Source organism: Ischnura elegans, chromosome 5, assembly GCF_921293095.1.
Source record: "Ischnura elegans chromosome 5, ioIscEleg1.1, whole genome shotgun sequence".
NCBI classification, from domain to species: domain Eukaryota; kingdom Metazoa; phylum Arthropoda; class Insecta; order Odonata; family Coenagrionidae; genus Ischnura; species Ischnura elegans.
This window is the reverse complement of record NC_060250.1, coordinates 23,820,208-23,839,841: the sequence shown is the minus strand read 5'-3', so window position 1 is coordinate 23,839,841 and position 19,634 is coordinate 23,820,208. Positions and strand designations below refer to the sequence as shown.

Sequence of the window (19,634 nt, the reverse complement as noted above, 5' to 3'; positions counted from 1 at the left end):
GGAGAATGCAACACTTCATTATGACCAATCGCGTTTTTTTGCGTCGTATACTCACTACATTACCCGCTTAAAACATTTTTTACCGTTTAGAAATTTTCAGAGTAAGTATACTCGATAATTATTAATATTGTACTCTATCTCATGTACTAATAATTAATACCTCTGAATGGACAAAGAGGTAAGATTTCATATTTTAGGCACAGGAAAATTTTGGTAAGGGTTGATCTACATATCATGTGAAGTTTAAGAATAATGCGGAATTTTGAAACGAGGTACGTCCTCTTAAGGCTAAGGTTCTGTGCATCAAAAATGGCTGAAATATTTTCCTACCAAATCGACCAATTATTTAAAACCTTCACTGGAATAATGATTAACATACTGTACAACATTAGCGCGCACATTTTCCTCCATCTGACATCTACCCATGCATAGTCTTGAATTGTCTTGATTTCGTATTACTTGCAGTTTTCACACGATAGTGAGAGCTGATGGAGTTAATTACAATTACTCCACGAAGTAGAAAGGGTTAATACCCCTCGTAAAAAAGAAAAAAACCATGACATGTTAAAGAAAAATACGGTTACCATGCATTATCATGGTGGGGTGAAAACTGAGTTTCAGAAAAATTCTGAGGGCATTCACACCGTAAGAGGACAATCTGATAAAGCAAAAAAAATTAACAGATAGTATATGTTACATCTCATTCTCCCTTCCTAAGCTTCAATTAAGATTGTAAATGGTGATGTTAATATAATTCCCGGAGAAACTACAATTAAACCTGGAAGCAACTCAGAGGCTTTAAAAGCTAACAGTGGTGAAAAATGTTAGGTCAAATAAATAAAAACCATGAAAAAATAATAAAGCGCAGCATCTTAAAGTTTTTAGATACATATTACACATGAGCTATAATGTTTGAGATAATTTTTGTCGGGAGTATTCATTGGAAACTGGAAAAAGGGAGGTTAAAGTCCGCATGGGAAGATATTATATCAAAAGAATGCATGTAAAAGAAAATAAGAGAAAATGCTACCCATAAAGGAGGAAGTTGCATATTAGAAGCTCTTTTTAAGGATGTATAATCACATACTCGATGTCATAAGTCACGAAAAATGATCACACAGTATACAAAACTCGTAGATGTCAATTAGGCGACTGTTCATGAACAGGTGTTTCTTACATAACAACTACAAGCACAAGTTTAAATGGGAAAACTTTGCCTCCTTTGAAGACGACGGGATTTAAATTAAGACGTAAATTGGTTAAGTTATAAGCGTGGTTGCCTTCTGGGTAAGGCAAGGCGTGTTTTGATTGTCTGAAGTGTTTAAAGGAGGATAATATTGTTAGGGGACGACCTTTAAGCACGATGACCTGATGAAGTTAGTCGTCGATGTACAAGAGGTTGACAAGTTTTAAAAAGGAAGACCTTGGAAAATATTTATGGAAAAAGTAATGGATGATGTGAAAGACAAGAAATAAAAGGATGTAACAAGAGTATCTGAAAGGAGAATCGAGTGAAAAGCAGTATATAAACAACTTTTACATTGTTGACGAACGCGATTTTGATTAATAAGAAGACTGTAAGGGTGGTTGGGAATTGAAAACGAAGAATATTTACCTTAAATGAAGGAAAACAGTGCAGAACCCGCTCACATGCAAACTAGTCAGCTATTTCACTGACCATAAATACAACCATATCCTGCCTCGTGGATTAATGGGCATGAAAATTCATTTCCAGTTTCACTCTGCAAATGATGGAATTTGTTGTTAATTGGGTTAAAATCCTCAAAAAGTGTGAATCAATGTATAACAATAATGCTTGAAACCATTATAAAAGATATCCCTTTTAATTTCTCCTGCGTATTTCTCTGTATTTTTTTCTTATTACTTGTCGTAAAATGCATTTGTATACATATTTGGGATTGGAAGAAGTATTCTATTTCGTTTACAGAATGTGTTTGGAGTACATAAACTTTGAAATACTATTACCTATTGGATTAAATTTTGAATCACTTTCCTTAGAATCCACGAGAGGCAATTCTCAAAGTTAATTAAGATAATTCAAATGTAACAGCATGTAATATATTGACAAAGCCATGCATAATTCATATACTTATGGTGACTGAATAAATTGAAATGAATTGATTTGAAACGTTTCATGACCTATTATCTAGTACTAATGTGAGCATCATAAACTATCTTCAATGAATCTCTTGCTTCTGCTATGAACTATCAGAAATTCATTTCTTTTTCCGAGGGGAAATTCGTGAAGAAGCTTTAAAAGTTATTTCTAGAAAATTTTCACCTGGTATCCAGCACTAATACTCGAAATTAAGGTCATAGATCTTCATTTTATACAATTATTTTCATGTGGCTCAATTCTAACTCTAGAAGGATTCGATAAATTTTATTTAAATAAAATCATTATTTCTCTAAATTTTTCTCCTTTTAACCAACGTTAATACTCGAAAATAAGGTCAAACATCTTCATTTCGTACAACTGTTTTTCAGGTAGCCCAATTCCGACTGGAAAAGGTTTCGATAAACTTCATGTAAATGAAATCATTCCAGAAGAGGATCAGGTAACTGGAAAATTTGTATTGCGAATAATAAATGCTTTATTATAGATAGTTAATTGCGAAATAATATTCTGAAAGACTAGGAGAAAGAAAATATGAACAGATGAGAGGAGATAGTGACGCACTATCGAGACGGCTTAATTGGATCCTGCCCATATAGTGCAACAGGCCGCATATCCGAAGTGGATTCGCCATTTAACTAGTAAATACCAATACTTTCAGTATCGTAACCAAAGACCCAGAGGGCGAATACATTCCACATAATTTTTTTTCTTTGGAAGCGCACCCTTCTCTTTGACCGCCAGTAAGTTTTTAAGGAAAGTTTCCAACAAGTGACAGCTAATTCAGTTAATTTTTCAGTCTTTTCTCCATATATTTCGCAAATAATTTAATAATACACCGTATTTTCCCCTCCTATAAGCACTATCATTGTAATAACGGTTAAAATAATTTATTAGTAGCGGTTTTGTGGTCCGCATGACTTTATTTATCGGGCCGAACCCCACCTCAGACTAGCATACACATCGTATCCCATACGAAAACACGTTTGCGAACTTTGCCCGGGGAGTAATATCACGATAGTATATACCATCGGTTACAATTAATTTGATTGCTATAAATTCCAGGAGAAAAAAACATTGCTTCCGAGGAAAGGGATTATCTAATTATCCTGGTCAATCAAAATAAAATATAAATGGAAGGAATACATCAATTTAATTTAATATTGGTGAAAATTCTGTCGTAGGAATGATAACAATGACTTTTCCCACAAGGCGGAAGCTCAACGATACATTAGAGACGTAAATTCCATCTCATTTGAGAATCCAAACATTCCTGCCGGAACTGGAAGCCGGCCTTCCACTTAAAGAGGGGAGTTCTAAACTGCAGGATATCCGTGGGGAGTAAACATGACTAATTATTAATCGAATGCAGCCTAAACGAAAATGGATGACGCAGCGATTGAAACGTAGGCAGCAATGATCATACTTAATCGAAGGAAAATCCTAACAACTTTTATGCAATGCAATGCCGACTTTACATTTTAAAAGCGTATTTTCATTTGAAACGAAACAAACTTCGTTTTGTTTAAAATCGATCATAGTTTCTACAAATTCGTGTCATCGTTTTAGTTACTTTTTTCAGGTGGCGGGGTAAATTTTAGGTTAAAGGTGGAAAGGGCAGAATGTAATTAAAATGGGGATGAAGGTTACATAAATAGGTGGGGAGTATCGACGGAAGGAAAGTGAACTATCTGTGAAAAGGACTGATGATGGCCCACGTCAAGAAAATATATTCCTCCGTGTCAATTGTTATCCCAAATATTTACTGAAATCAACTGATTTGTGAAATATTTACTTGATAATGGTCATTATTAGTCTTTCACATACTTACGTTCCTTCTTATAAAACACAACACCTTTTGACGTGAACTTCAACCCCATCCTTAACCTTATCCATCCATCTTCAACCTTAAACATACCCGGCCAACTAAGGAGAATTTTTTCCTAAGTGGAGGCACAACTGAGTTGAGCCTCGGATTGGTTTGAAAAAATGATATAAAACATGCATAATTAAACGGAGTTGGTTAAATTTTGAATGAGCGCAACTTTAATTAAGAAAATCCCGAAACTCATCTTTGAAAATCGTGATTGTAAAATACTAATATCCAAGAGGCCCTTTGCCCTACGACTCGCCATTCAGGCCCTACCTCAAGATCCAGATCTTCGCAGCTTCCGGAGAGTTCCACCTGTCGAAGGATCCTCCCGTTGTTATTGCGACCGGGCATCTTCAGCCTACCCAGCCCGGGGGTCGAGTCCAGCCCAGGAGTCGGCAGTGGCGCCGATGGTCCAAGGGACACGAAATCCTTGATGACCCCGGCCAGGTTGCCCAGTGGCCCCACCTTCTTCGCCCCAGCATAACCCATTATCTCCGGCTCGCGGAACGAGAGCTTCTTGGTAGGCCTGGGCCCTACGGCGGGGCTCGCCAAGGCCGTTGTGGCCGCCATGGCCCCTGCTACCGGGGCCGGGCCCGCGTCAACCGCGCGACCCTTCAGCATGGCCCTGTACCAGGGGCGGCCGGAGCGATGTCCCTCAGCTTCCACAGCCACCTTCCCAGGGTCATTTCCGGCAAGCTCCGTGGGCGAGGCGTGTGAAGTCTCCTCAACAATACACTCGCACTATCACTCAGCTGCGGGGAAACCACCCCAGAGAAGTACCGAGGATCGGCATGAAAGCTTCCCGGTAACTCGAGCAGGTACGAATTCTAGTCACGTAGTGTATGGCGATTACACCACCCAGATAACACCCGGAAGGTGCACGAAGATGTGCGCGTAAGTTTATCGCTGACTTCACGTGAAGACTCCGGATGATGTGGAACAAACTCACGCCTTCTTAATTGTGCAACGATGTTATTAATTCAGTTCACTCAAGGTTTGGTATATCGGCGCGAAGACTTCAGACCAAAAGCACGGAACTTCGGAGTGGAAGCCGCGGAATCCTCGCTCGACGTCTCTCGGAAGGCCTAATCTCCCTCTTCCCTCACTATAAACGTTGCTAGTCACACAGTTTACCTATCGGTGCTCCACCCTCAGCAGCCAAGAAATGCACGGGAGGTCGGCATTACCACTTCGCGGGAACTCCAAGCGGCGACGACAGGCGGCGGAGAAGCTAACTCCCTCATGCGAAGCTGATTGGCGGACGCCGATACTGCCAAGGATCGAATGCGACGATCGTGAAAGGCGTTTGACGGTAAGACTCCCACTCAATTCACCAGTTAAATCACGAAGCCTCGGCTGGGATTAATGACTAAACTTGTGGAAGGAGCCAAAGCCTTACTCTCTTAAAAGGACCTTCGTCTTGTCTTGAGAAACAGTTGCACTCAAGGGCAAAGTAAAATGGATCGCCGGTATACTAAGGACTACGTTGAAGGGAACACATAAGTTCACACCACTAAATGCAGCAGGCAGCACGGACGAAATATAAAAGCCATCCAAGTTGAAGGACACAATTTTTAGGATTTTATCACGGCAGACTGAGGATGACCAATGGTTCTTTTTTTTTTGAGTGAGGGTGAAGGCACAAGAGGAAACTTTACGTCGAGCCTCGCTCCGTAGAATAATCCAAAAGCTCACAAAGGCGAGAAAAATGGTAGTAACACGATTTAACATATAATCTCTAACAACCCTGTAATAAAGCGATTATCACTTATCCTTCCTCTTCCACTAAATTTTTATGGCGAGACCTGCATATCTGGACATCAACTATCAATGGCCAAGCAGAGAACAATGTAAGGTCGCACACAATATCAGAGTGCTATCACAAGGGTCAATTATGGAGGAAACAGGTGAGTATTCTTCCCGAAAAGACGAGAAATATGAAGACACAGCACTGGTTCACAATCCTCTCAGGTATTTTAGTGCAGAACACTCCGTCGCAACAAGTGACCACCTCTTCTTGGCCAGATGTGTCACGGAAGAAAACGAGCAGGTGTTACTTGGGCCAACGATGAAAGTGGTAGGAGCTATGCCAATCTCCGGTTTCTCTTCAAATAGTCATCTATCTTATCGACGTATTTCTAGCCTAATTTTTCCTTACTCAGGCGTCATCTTCCACCACCTTGGTAAGGGTAGTTACTCCCGTCCACATACAGTGCTGCAACGTTGTCTGAGGATCAATGAAGATTAAGGTAAGGTGCTATCACAGTTGATTCACCAAAGGGCCCGGGACTGGGGAGATACTCTTAGATCTGGAAGGTAGTTTTGATATGTCAATGTCGTCGCACTTCTAGGATCACAGAGCGTCAAGCAGTAGTGATGGAGGAACAGCAACGTCCCCAGTCAACAACGGCCGAAAGGTTAGACGCGCGCGTGTTTTTATGTACAATCCGAAGTCAAATGGCGGCTGAGAACACTCGGACCGGCTTCTTATCTGCAGAGGCGTCGTCGAAAGGGATTATTGAAGTCAATAGTACACTATCACCTCCGAACGCCGAGTCAGGCAGGATTTGAACTGGCAGCGATGATACGGTCTCCTTGGCGAAAAAAGAACCAAATGTGTTGCAGCTGAATATTACGCACGACTGTCCTCCTTTTTCTGATTTCTACGCGCATGTAACACGCCCGCCGCGAGGCGCGTTGGCCGGCGTGCACTCGGCGCGGGAGAACGCAGCAGCACGAACTAGCCCAACTGCTTGGCAGGACGGAAATATTGGGGTGGAATAAGACGGGAAGGGAGGCGCGGGAGGGGAGGTAGGGGTGGATGGAGGTGGGGGTAATGGAGGGGGGAGAGTGGTGTCGCGGAGGGGAAGTTCACTTGAGCTCGTGGCGTCACGAGTAGGGGGGGCGAGGCAATGGTTTTCGGAGTGGGGGACTTTTCTCAAAAGAGATAGCGCACACAGGACAAGAAGGTCTCGCGTTCGACAGCGTGAAATCAAAGGTGGTAAAACAGGAAGTGGCGAGATGTAAATGAAAACGATGTGGTGCACCAAAATGGCAAGCGAAATGATGTTTCAGGATATATTAATCAGCATTAATGAAGTAATAGCATTGGCAATTCACAGCACTAGTATATATTTAAAAGATCTCCATTGAATTTTTGATTCGTGTCTTTTCTAAATTATTCGGTCACTCGTTCGAATTCTACCTGAATGCAATGCCCTCATGTCAGGGTAAGGTTTAATGTTAAAGAAAAACTCGAATGTACGCATGCATGAGCGTGCAGAGAAGAAGCAATTTTACAATTAATTAACTCACATTTTATTCAAACATCTCATCACTGGTCAACAATCCTAAAATAGTTTAAAACAACTCTTCAACATATTCTCTTATCAGCTAATCTCGTCACACTTACGAATTCCTTCCCTCTCACATGCTTCATTACCATACACATCCGAATTTCCGTTTCCCAATACCGTTGGCGTAGGGCGAATGTCTTTATAAGGCCATCATCATACCTGGCCAATGAAGTTGTTCCGCCTTCTTATTAAGTTTTCACAAGGCTTCTCTTCTCCTCCGCTCTTCTCAGGATTACCTCATTGCCCATAAAGTCGATCAAGGCATTTTTGATCATTTTTATGCAATTGTAAAACTTGTAATGCGTTGTTTCAGGCCTGACTCCGAGGAGTTGACTAATCATTATGAAATGATAAGAGTACATTTTTTGTCCAAATTATTGCCTACTCTACTGCGACAAATGTTTCGCCTGATGATGAAGATTCTCTACAAAACATAGATCGCAGAAGAATTGGCAACAAGCACATGAGGAAAAAATCTACTCTTATCTTTTCATTATAAATGTAAAACGTGTACTTGGAAGAAATATGGCGGTAAAATTTCCATTTGCATTCGACAATAAAAAAACTTAGATACTCCACCGAGGGGGACCCCCTATGTCAATTGGAAGGGTCGAGCTGATTCTCAAATGCCAATTCTGTCCCGATCTCTTGCCCTTTCCGGATAGGGAGCCCATTTGGGATAGTGGGGGAGGAGCTTTAGACGATGAAAAGGCATCTTAAAAGGGCGCGATGGAAGGAATAATATGAGGTAATAAATATAAAAGGTGCTCTGGTGCGGTGCGTGCTAGACTTCCTATCCAAAGGTCGAACGCCCATATTCTCGTGCCTTCAAAATATTGAATTTAGGAAAATAATCTAAAAACTTAAAAAATAAAGGCTAGAAAGCAATCTAGACTAATCCAAAGGAGTGTGTAGTTCTCAAAACAGTGCCAGTTCCTTTCCCCGGTCACCTGCTTCTGAGAGGATTTTTATATGGGAGTGTCAAAAGTCTTCACCCGGGACTTGAAACCGAGATCCTAGGGTGAGACCATACTAGCCCACGTAAACAATAGGGTAGTTTCCTTCATCAAAGAAAACGAAAGGAATTGATTGCGATTCGTTACCCACCGTTAGTGTATTTATAATATAAAAATTATTTGGTTTTAGAAATACCGGTTTAGACGAATGGGAATGGTCAATTTTAACCGCATTTGAAAAAGGCCAGATTGGCGCCCATGCGATGCCACTCCACGTGACGTCACAGGGACCTAGTTTCTACACGAGTAGATAGGATTTTTACATCGTCTGAGATTACCAATGCATGCATGAGGCACAGACTTCAGGGAAACATCTCTCAATAATCACCCATTAAAACTGGCTTAGGTCGGAAAGTTTCCTTCGTTTGATAAGGTATTAACAATCCTTATTTAAGCCAAGCGCTACCAGCTATCAGGGTACTCAGCTACCTGCTAGCATCCTGCGTCGCATCAGCGCTCAAAGCCTCGCCCCAAGGTCACCTCACTTGCGGCAGCGGGAACCAGAATGACGTCACACGGGTTTTTCCCAGCATTCATACTTAGCCGTCGCGTTTTCGCGCGCTTGAAAATTTTCATTTTTCATTTAATCGCGAAAAATAGATATCGTCATCTTAAAATCTAAAAGCGTGAAATACGTACTCCAGGAGTAACAATCTTTCGATTTAAGCAATAAAAAAAATAATAGGAAACCACCCTATTGCAGAAAACTATTGAAATCGCGGTAATTCGCATTTGCAAAAGTCCTGAGAGGAGCTCTAAGAACGATAGTTATTGACACAAAATTCCGATTTTAAAAAAAGAAGAAGTACGTCACTGCGAAAAGGCTAGCTGATGAGAGAGCAGAATTAAGAGCTGCGTTAAACAATTCTTAGGAGCGTTGACTCATAATAAGGAAGATTTTTTAAAGCATTGAAACGGATCTATACCTTACTACACCAGCGGTGGATCCATGGCCAAATTACAGGAGAGGAGGAATTTGCTTGAAAACCTACCTGTCAGAGCGTAGGGAAATATCAGACCTCTGCAATATCTTAATTTTGTCTGTGGGAGAATGAGGGATTGAGAGTTTTTACCACCTTGGATGCTTTGCTGTCCATCGCTACAGTTCTGATTTAATTAAAAAGGTATCTGGGAAAATTTTCCAGATATTGAATGGGGTTTGGAGCGTTCGACGTAGAATCTGTGCAAGCACATTTTATACTTGATCCCAGAGCTATAGCTCGACACCGCGTAGAGTTTCGGGCAAAAAACGTGCAAAAACGGACAAAAAACAGCCTGCCCACAAAATAGGAGACAAATGGTCCCAAGCCACTATTAAATCCTGTATCTGTAGTTCTCCTTTGAAAACTCTAGCGAAGGACAGCCAGGCACTGGCATGCCACAATTAATTCCATGTCCCCCAATCCCTCTGTGACCATATCTCGCAATTGGCCCGTGATTCTCGCGATTTGGCCATGATCCTTATGATCGGGGCATGACAAGCAACTAGGTAACAACGAGTAGCCCAGCAAGGTCAATATGCGTGTAGGGCACGCGGGTGGGCACTGCTAGTCGTGATTTTAAAATAAGCACAAAAAATCATGCTTTTAAGCGCATTGACTGACAAGGCTAACAGAGATTAAGACCTTAATTTGTGGTTACGTATTTTCAATAGAAAATGGTACCTTATATTTTCTATGGACTTTGTTTCAGCGATTGATCTCCACCAAAAGGGTATTGACGTTAAATATTGAGTTCTAATTTAAATTTATTACATTTATAAATAAAACTTGTCATGATTGGTTAAATTTACAGTAAAATATCAACTGTATTCGTAAGGCTTATCATATTTTGAACACATATTTCTGAAAGTGTGCCCACTTAACAATATTGTTGCTCAGTTGTATGTGTGAGCGTTTCACGAGCACTTGTTGTGAAATTCAACGTATGATTTGGCTTAATTGCAGCAAATTACGCCGTTAGAGAGTCATAATAAGGAAATAAGGTAATGGGCAACGTAGTATACCATATAAAACATTGCCTTACACTGTCGTTTCAAAACATATTATGAAATAGCAAGTGATGAGAATGATTTATTGTTCGAGGGTAAAATTACTATCCAAAATTTTTTGTCAGAAGTGGGATTCGAACCCACGCCCGGAGAACCGGACTGCGACCTGAACGCAGCGCCTTAGACCGCTCGGCCATCCTGACACATATCTTCTACTAAAGATTTGTTTGATCTGCCGCCTAGAAATATATACGTCGTTCATCCAAGATACGGCAACATGCGAGAGTAAATGCAAACAATCACGGCACACCGTACATGCAAATTTTAGCGCTAATGTAAGATGATCACTAGATTCCTACAGACTTACTACCTCATATTTTACTTTTTTTATTACTGTTTATTACTGTCTAAGTTAAAACATATACTTCTGTGTTATTAGTATTGAATATTTTACATCTTTTGTATAAATATCAACTACTTGTCAAAATGCCTTTGTTAAGATTTAGAACATTTCCTGTATTTTCCATTTTTTTATTTTTCCATAGGTTTTACCTAGAGCATTATAAAAATTTTCTATTCTATTCTATTCATACACCGTGATTCTTGCAAACTATACGCATGACTGTGAGTGCCAAACCTCAAGCCACAGTAATATCAGTTAGAACAGTAATATCATGGTTAGAAAATAATAACACCCTCCGACTGCCTGCTTGGCCGGGATGAAGGACGAAACACTACTAAGGGACAGGGGGACGAGGGGACACTCTAAGGGGCGGGGGGACGAGAGGGTGGTGGGGGTATGGGGTGGTTTTTGGGATTCGTAGTCGCCAAATAACGCGGGCAGCGGCGGCGGCACCTTGGCGGGCTGTTGAGGAATTTCGCGAAAGGGGAAGGAGGAGGAGGCGAATTGGTTGCCAAAGGGATGAGACAAAGGATTTTGATGGAAGAGGAAGGGGAGGTAAAGGATCAGGGTAAATACGGGTGGCCAAAAACCCGAGGGAAAAGGCTCAAAATCCAGACTCAGGTGATCGCATCGTGAGGAAGCTGGCTGCGAAATCTCGAGAAATGCTTGGCTCCGCACAAATGATAGCGCGGAAGATTTTAGCGCAACTCAGCACCATATTCTGTGTGCCATCTCAAAATGCCTTGAAAGTGAATCGAAACTTGAAGCATGTACGTGGTGAATAGGCTGCATGATAGCAATGAAAAACACTTCGTAATTTCCAGAGTTTATTTAGAAAATTACTTTCGGTTTCAGCTATCAAGCCATTATCAAGTACATAAATCCCGGGTACATAAAGGATATTTATATTCTTGATAATAGCCTGACAGTCGAAACCGAAAGTAATTTTATAAATAAATTGTGGAAGTCACGAATTGTTTTTCATTGCTAATATGCCTAATAGTTTCCCAGCAATTTTTTAATGTCTGAAATAATAAGTCCACGTCATACAATTGCTTTCATATATCTCAATGCTTTCATGTATCTTTTACAATTGCTTTCATGTATCTCAACAAAAGGTTTCAATTACCTTCAATAAATTATATTTAAATGAAATCATTCTATAAGAGGATCAGATATCGGGAAAAAATTGATAAAATATTAGGTACGCAACTAAGTTCCCCTGTTTTTTGAACGAAAATACAACTTTATCGTGAAATAATGGTTATAAATGAATCATTCAATGTATTGCCCATCGCTAGTTGAAACTTTTCCCCATCAATGTGGCAGAGGCTAATACCGTAACGGTAAAAGTGCTCATTTTTTGAGGCTACCCACGAATCATGCCATTTTTTTGGTGTCTTCGTATTAGCGTAACTGCAGATCAGCCAGACCATGTGCCATATAACAGAACAAGTGATAATCGGACGGCGTGATATCTGGGGAATACAGCGGGGAGTGGGGGAGTCAGGGCTTCCCATTTGAGTGTTAACAGGTCGGTTTTTACGGGATTTGCAACGTGGGGTCGAACGTTTCCATACTGTAGACTCACTTAGAATCTTAAGGAATCTAAGTTCCTTCCTTTGCATAAATCCCAACGCATTCAATCGCTTGGAAATTGATTGGTGGGTATCTCCTACTGCATAAGCAAACTCTTCTTGAGTTTGGTACTGATCTTCATCAAGTAATGCCTCCAATTTAGCGTCTTCGAACGTTTTTGGTCTTCCTTCACGTCAGTATTGGAATGACTGACTTTGAAGCGACGGAATCAATGACGGCACGTTGTTTCACTTAGAGCAGCATTTTCGTAATCTTTTTGGAGCTCTCGATGCACTTCAGCCTCTGTTTTCTTCGAATGAAAGAAGAAAATAAACACTCCCCGCAAATGACGGTTACCTGGCACAAACTCGGACATTTTCACGCAACAATAAGGATATGACGCTAAAAAAACTCGCCATTTTTGTCGAGCGGTTAGTTTACCAAATGTCTAAGCTTGATTCGTGACGTTTCCGATACCTCATAATCGACCAGTAATCACTGCACTGCTTAACAAAAAGCGGGATCTTAGTTGCGCACATAATAATTATTAATCCATTCTCATAGGTAGAAAGTTAACCCAAATGCGAGATAATGTTCTGAAAAAATCGGTGAAAGAAATAAAAAATAAACAGAAAAGAGAAGATAGCAACGCACTACCGAGAGGGCTAAATTGAATGCTGCCGATGAATAGCATTTCCAAAGTAGAGTCGCCATTTAACAAGCTAATACCAATGCTTTCCGGTGTCGTAACCAAGGACCCAAGGGATTATGTTATCCCTCATAAATTTTTCCTTTGTAATTACATCCTTCTCTTTAGTTTCATTCAATTTAGAAGGAGAGTTTCCACCAAGTGACAGCTAATACTGTTAACACTTTGACAAGTATTTTAATTTGATATTTTGCGAATACTTAAAAATACACCAAGTTGGCTGAAGCACATTTTTTAATATCAGAAATAATAGGTGGAAAATGTTTCCATCACCCCCTAACACAGAAAGATTCATAAAATCTTCCTCTGTTGTCGGAGCACGATTATAGAACAGTGTTCCAAAGAATTGGAAGGAATCAGTCCCTTTGTTAGTTTTTAGCAAAGAATTGTCGCTATATACAAACCCCGAAAGATGTTTTCATTTCTTTTACTTCAGTTTTTACTTCTTCTCTTTTATATTCTCATGTTATTTTCATTACAGTGTATCCGCCCATCCCTATATTTTACCAATATAAATTTTTGCTATCTGACTGGTTTGAGCTCTAATATACCTATTGCATAACCCCATTATGTACTTAATGGACAAGTCAAAGAACAACAAATCATATAAATATTATTATTATTTCTCAAACGATTCGTCTACATATACAAACTACCACGCAAGTCACATCATTGGGTATGTTAGGATCATCACTGGTCAACAATCCTAGGATTGGTTTGACGCAGCTCTCCACTCAGTTCTCCTATCAGCTAATATTTTCACACCTACGTATTTCTTCTCTCTCACATCTCCCTTTTCTTGTTCCATATATTTTTTGTTTGAGGTCTTCCTTTTTCATTCTTGCCTTCCACTTGTCCTTCGACGATTGTCTTCAGCAGGCCATCATGTCTCAAGATGTGGCCTATAAGGTTGTTCCGTCTTCTTATTAAGGTTTTCATGAGGCTTCTCTTCTCTCCTACCCTTCTTAGGACTTCCTCGTTACTAACTCGGTCGATCCATTTGATTTTCATTATTCTTCTGTAGCACCACATTTCAAAGGCCTCTATCCTTGCTTTCTCCGCTGCGGTCATTGTCCATGCCTCACTTCCGTATAGGAGCATACTCCAGATGCAGGTTCTTATAAATTGTTTCTTTACTTCCATATTTAAGTTTCCCGCTGTAAGCAGGTCTCTCTTTTGGTGGAATGCTCTCTTCGCCTGGGCTATTCTGCTGATAATTTCTTTCTTGCTTCTCCCGTCACTAGTTATCTTGCTTCCCAAATAACAGAATTCATCCACCTCTATCAGTTTTTGCCTCCCTATTTTAATATATTAAAAAATATGACTCAGAAAATTATTTTTAAATGCCAACTTAAAAAAATGTGAATCGAATCGAAAAGACTGAATGTGGTATATGAATGGTATTTTGAAGGAGGCGACCGACAGCATAGGTCATTTGCGCCATGAGGGAAGGGTAGGTAAGGAATGGTGGAGAGGAACCCGGCGGGCGACGGCATTAGTCTACTCTTCACGAAAGGCGCCAAAGGGACCACGGCTTAACGTCCCTTCCGACGGACGGAGTGTTGTCCTTGAAATGACCTCCACACAACATTCAAGCAGGGATCGGGCAGTCTCTGAAAATTCTCCGCCACTGCCGGGATTTGAACCCGAGCCCACGGGGTGAGAAGCCAACACTCTAGACACCACACCATCCCGATCCCCTTGATCATGGCGAAAAGGATCTATAAAAACACTAATGGCTCCAGTGGCGCAGTGAGGGGGGGCTTTTGGGGGATAAATCCCCCCCCTCCAGAGCTCAGAGAAATTTTTAAGTTTAATCCATTCTGCTTAATTGCATTGATATTAATAATAGAATAGTATAAGGAATAATAAAATATCCCTCAGAAATCCGTCAAACTCACCATTTTGAGCCGTTTATTTTAAAATTCCGCAATTTCTGAATCTTGCACCTACCGCTAGCTGCCATCAATATTAGGGAAATATTTTATGAAAATTGCATGAACGTTAGATTTAATTTAGCCAAAAATATTTTGTGGCTGCAAAATTATGACAAAGAAACAATGAGGAATTTGAGGCTGGGAGAAAGATTATAAATGTTACAAATGGTATCGATGAAAATATAACAGCTAATTTAATTCGATTATGTGAGCAATATTTCTCTTAAAACGAGTTCTAATGATTATCTAGAACGAGTTGTAGAAGTAAAAAGCCTATACTTATGATCCCATCAATATTGCTCACAGAGTATGCATCTTTCGATATAAGTCACATTAAACTCAGCGCTATGGCCCCTCTACGTATTATGCAGATGCAGTTGAAACCACACGTAGAGGTTTCTTGGAAAGTTGACAAGAGCAGTCTCCATTATATCCCCTCGCGATTGAATTTAGAGCATTGAAATCGTGCTTCGTGCATGCATCGCGCTTCTACGTGGAGTGGAGCAAACGTGAGGCTGAGGAGGGGGGAGGGAGAGCTAAAGGATTCAAAGTGGGGACGTCACGTGCACCTGACGTCACTACTTACGTCCTGTTCTCAGAAAGTGAGAAGAGAGGAAGGGGGAGGGGTTGAATTTTCCTCGATGGCCCAAACGGTCTGCGACGAAAGATGCAGTTCCAGGAAATCCCGAGTTCGTACGATCCATCCACCGACTATTTCCTCAAGATCTAGGTGGAGGCGGGAGAGTTAAAGATTTCTACATCTGTATCCGATTCATTTTAATCCTTGATAGCGGGCAGAAAAACAAATTCATGTCCTGAGAACGATAGAAGAGGCGCCATCGAAACGTCGGCCTGCATACAATGGGATGGTTTCCTATTTTTTTATTGCCTAAATCGAAAGATTATTACTCCTGGAGTACGTATTTCACGCTTTTAGGTTTTTAAATGACGATATCTATTTTTCGCGATTTAATGAAAAGTGAAAATTGTAAAGAGCGCGAAAAGGGGACGGCTAAGTATGAATGCTGAGAAAAGCCCGTGTGACGTCATTCTGGTTTCCGCTGCCGTCGTGTGTGGTGACCTTGAGGCGAGAATATGTGCGCTGCTGCGATGCAGGCTGCTAGCAGGTAGCAGAGTACCCTGCTAGCAGGTAGCGTTTGGGTCGTTTAGCGTTTAAATAAGGATTGTTAATGCCCTATCAAACGAAGGAAACTATCCGACCATAGGCAGGTTATTATGAGGTGTTTCCATGAGCTCTCCGCCTCATGCATGCATTGGTAATCTCAGACGACGTAGAACTCCTATCTACTCGTATAGAAACTAGGTCCCTGTGACGTCACGTGGATTGGCATCGCTTGGGCTCCCATCTACCCTTTTTCAAATGAGGTTGAAATTGACCATTAACATTCGTCTAAACCGGGATTTTTAAACCAAATAATTTGTACATCATGAATACACTAATAGTGGGTATCAAATCGCAATCAATGCCTTTCCTTTTCATGATGAAGGAGACTACCCTATTGCCGCACTGGAAAACACGAGAAGATTTCACCAGTATCACACGCAGAGAAAGAACAAAATCATATTTACGGAACACAATCATAAATTCACATAATTTGTTTTAGTTATATACGAGTAACAACATTAGAGAATTAAAATAAACATGTATGCAGCAAAAAATCTTGGGATGAAAAATCACCTGAGGATTTTGAAGTCGCCCAAGTAATGCACGTTCACCAACCGCACATATGGGTTCACAAAACTCGTCGCTGACGACGCTTAAGGTAGATGGATACGAAATTGTCGAAGAACTAAGCGATAATTTGAGGTTTAAAATTACTCTCAATATTGTTTAATTAATTGATTTCACAGATTTTGAATTATGTTTCTCGCGCGGAAAAATGTTTGTTCTTTAGTATTTAGAATAAATGGATCTCTCTGCCCTAATATGAGTCACGGCTTTCGCTCGTTCCTCCGCGTTGAATGGCTGGAGAAACTCGTCAGAAGTGATCTAATAACGCCAGCAGGATGGCTGAAAAAACTGCCGTCGCCTATGGACAACACAACGCGGAGGAACGCCCGGAAGCCGAGACTCATATGGAGAAATGCCGCAGAAACCTTAGATCCAAATCTCTGCTCTAAAATCGGAGTCTGTATTCAAATTAATATAACCCATTATTACTGGTGGGAAAACAACTTCATATAGCTATGCGTTAGGTTAAAAATATTACACAGAAAAATTTTGTCAGAAGTGGGATTCGAACCCACGCCCGGAGAACCGGACTGCGACCTGAACGCAGCGCCTTGGACCGCTCGGCCATCCTGACACTTAATCATGAAGTGAAATAAAATAGCGAGAAATTTGTTTCGAAGGGGGAAGTGCCTGGGAGGTATGCGGGCACCTACATTGATATTTTGTTGTTAAATCGAATGAATTGGAGAACAAAAATATCAGTAAGCCAGCTTTAAATTCCGTTTCCATAAAGTCTAAAGCTCAATTCATCGTTATTAGCATAAATTTTAAAAATTAATCTTATCGAAAAATGGAGTAACAGAGAACAGACGTCCCAGGTCTAGTGGTCTCCTCAGGAAATATGTCGCAGGTAGTAGCTAGAACGGAAAAAAATTCCGGAGGAGATTAGTTCAAAATGCCCCCTGGGCCTGAGTGATATTCATCTGATGGTCACTTGAGGGTCAGTTTATTTTGATCATACAAGCCAAAAATGCATCATTCCCTTTCAACAGGACGTATTTTTGAATCCCTTGAGGTTAACAGCAAATGCCCATTTTTTGTTCGCATATTATTAGTTTACAGCACACGCTAAAAATTAAATTTTTTGAGGACGCTAAAGCAAACTCTTATAAAAATCTGACTCTTTATCAAATTCAAAAAAATGAACTCCGAAACTTACACCCTTGTCCACTATTTTATCCAGTTTTCACTGGAATTTGAGTCCACTTACACCTCGAGGCAAAATCTATTCCAGAGCGTTAAACGATAAGAAGGTTATTTCTTATCGGAAAATGTAGACGGAATGAAGAAAATGGATGAAAGGAAAGAGATACCGAAAAGGAACTAATACTATACCACTGTTTACCCGTAATATTAGATATCATGATATGAGTTGCAATTTTCACTCGTCGTGTGTCTTTCAGATAACGATCAAGAAGTGGGGTTTGCGGTGAACAGTCTACCATTGAAATTTCTAAGTAAAGAGAACCTTAAAAAATTATTTTAGGAAGGGTCTAAGGACTTACGTAAGTAATCAAATAAATTATTAAAGTAAAAATGAGTAAGAAAGGTCAAAAGTTGGTACCTTCAATTGAAAAGTTAATTACTCAACGTAATGAATGAAAGAATAACTGAATGATGGACTCCAAGTCCCACAAAAGAAGCTATAAGCAATGGCAGGGAAGTTTAAATTTTAGGTAATTTATGGTTAAAAGATGTTTTATTATGATAAGTTTTTTTGGGATTCCTGAACATTTTCCCTAATGCCTTTCCCTAATGACCATTTTCCCTTAAAGACTTTTTACCGAATGCCTTTTTTCCTAGGTAATTTACCAGAATGATCATTTCCCTAATGATAATTTTTTCCTTATGTTTTTTTTTCGAGTCGAGACGACTTCCGTGGTAACAGTTGTTTATTTATTCGGAGGGTTGGCGCACCGGTTTCGCCTGGTAGTTAGTAAAAACCACCCCAATATATATTCAGCTCTAATATAATTCCAGAAGGAACCAGCTGCCATAGATATCCAAATTTTAAACTTTAGTTTGGAAAAAGGCGGCAAAGCAGCACCCAAAAAGAAGTTGTTACTGACAAAACTGAATCTCAAATATTGTTGAAAAATATGAATATCATCAGCCGCTAGAATATCTTGAGGCGATTGCCCATAATATTACTTAGTTATTTCTTTACATTACTTTCAAACAACTTCATCAAGAGCCTACAGGCGTAAATGAAATGAATTATTGAATCAAAAATGAGTAAGAAGGGTCATAGGTTTGTACCTGCAATAGATATGTTAAAAATTCAAGAAAAGAATAACTAAATTATAGCTTTGAAGTCCAACAAAAGAAGCTGTAATCGATGAAAAGGAAGCTGCAATTATGCATTTAGAGAATACTGAATTTATTTTTTGATCAATTGAAAATAAATACATTAGGATTTATAAACATTCGGAAAATAGTTTCTTTTAAAGGAAAGCGGTCTTAAGGGAATTGAGATGAGGAAACATGTAAGGTAACAGTCTTTTAGGAATTTTTGACTCATCAAATTTTTTGTGGGTGTAAGAGGGCGGGAACAACTGTGATTGTCTATATTTAGCTCCGACATGGCCAAGCTCCTTTTGTCCATTTCTCGTTCAGCGTTATCTAACTTTGCCAACCTCGCGATTGTCCTAACATTCCACCCTCCTATTTTTAACAATGCGTCGTCATCTTGATCTTCTCTTTTAACTCTGTCCTCGAGGTTGTTGTTTCTACACAAATATTTCGTATGATGACGTCCGTGGAGACCTTGCATCCTCACGTTGTCGGGCAAGTCACCAGCCTCAGTGGACCGAGACCTTTAGTTGCCAGGATTCATTTATCTGATCCCCGACTCCCAGATTTTTCCGGAAGTACTGTAGACT

At 40.2% G+C, this 19,634-nt stretch overlaps 1 protein-coding gene and 2 non-coding genes across 3 annotated transcripts in view; all 3 read right to left on the bottom strand.

The window, feature by feature from the left end:
• LOC124159631 (capon-like protein) overlaps nt 1-19,634 on the bottom strand; it is a 642,357-nt gene that overhangs the window by 58,203 nt on the left and 564,520 nt on the right. The window lies entirely within an intron of this gene.
• Trnal-cag lies at nt 10,492-10,575 on the bottom strand. Its single transcript has one exon. It is a non-coding gene; the product is annotated as a tRNA-Leu (tRNA).
• On the bottom strand, nt 17,243-17,326 carry Trnal-cag. The gene has a single exon. It is a non-coding gene; the product is annotated as a tRNA-Leu (tRNA).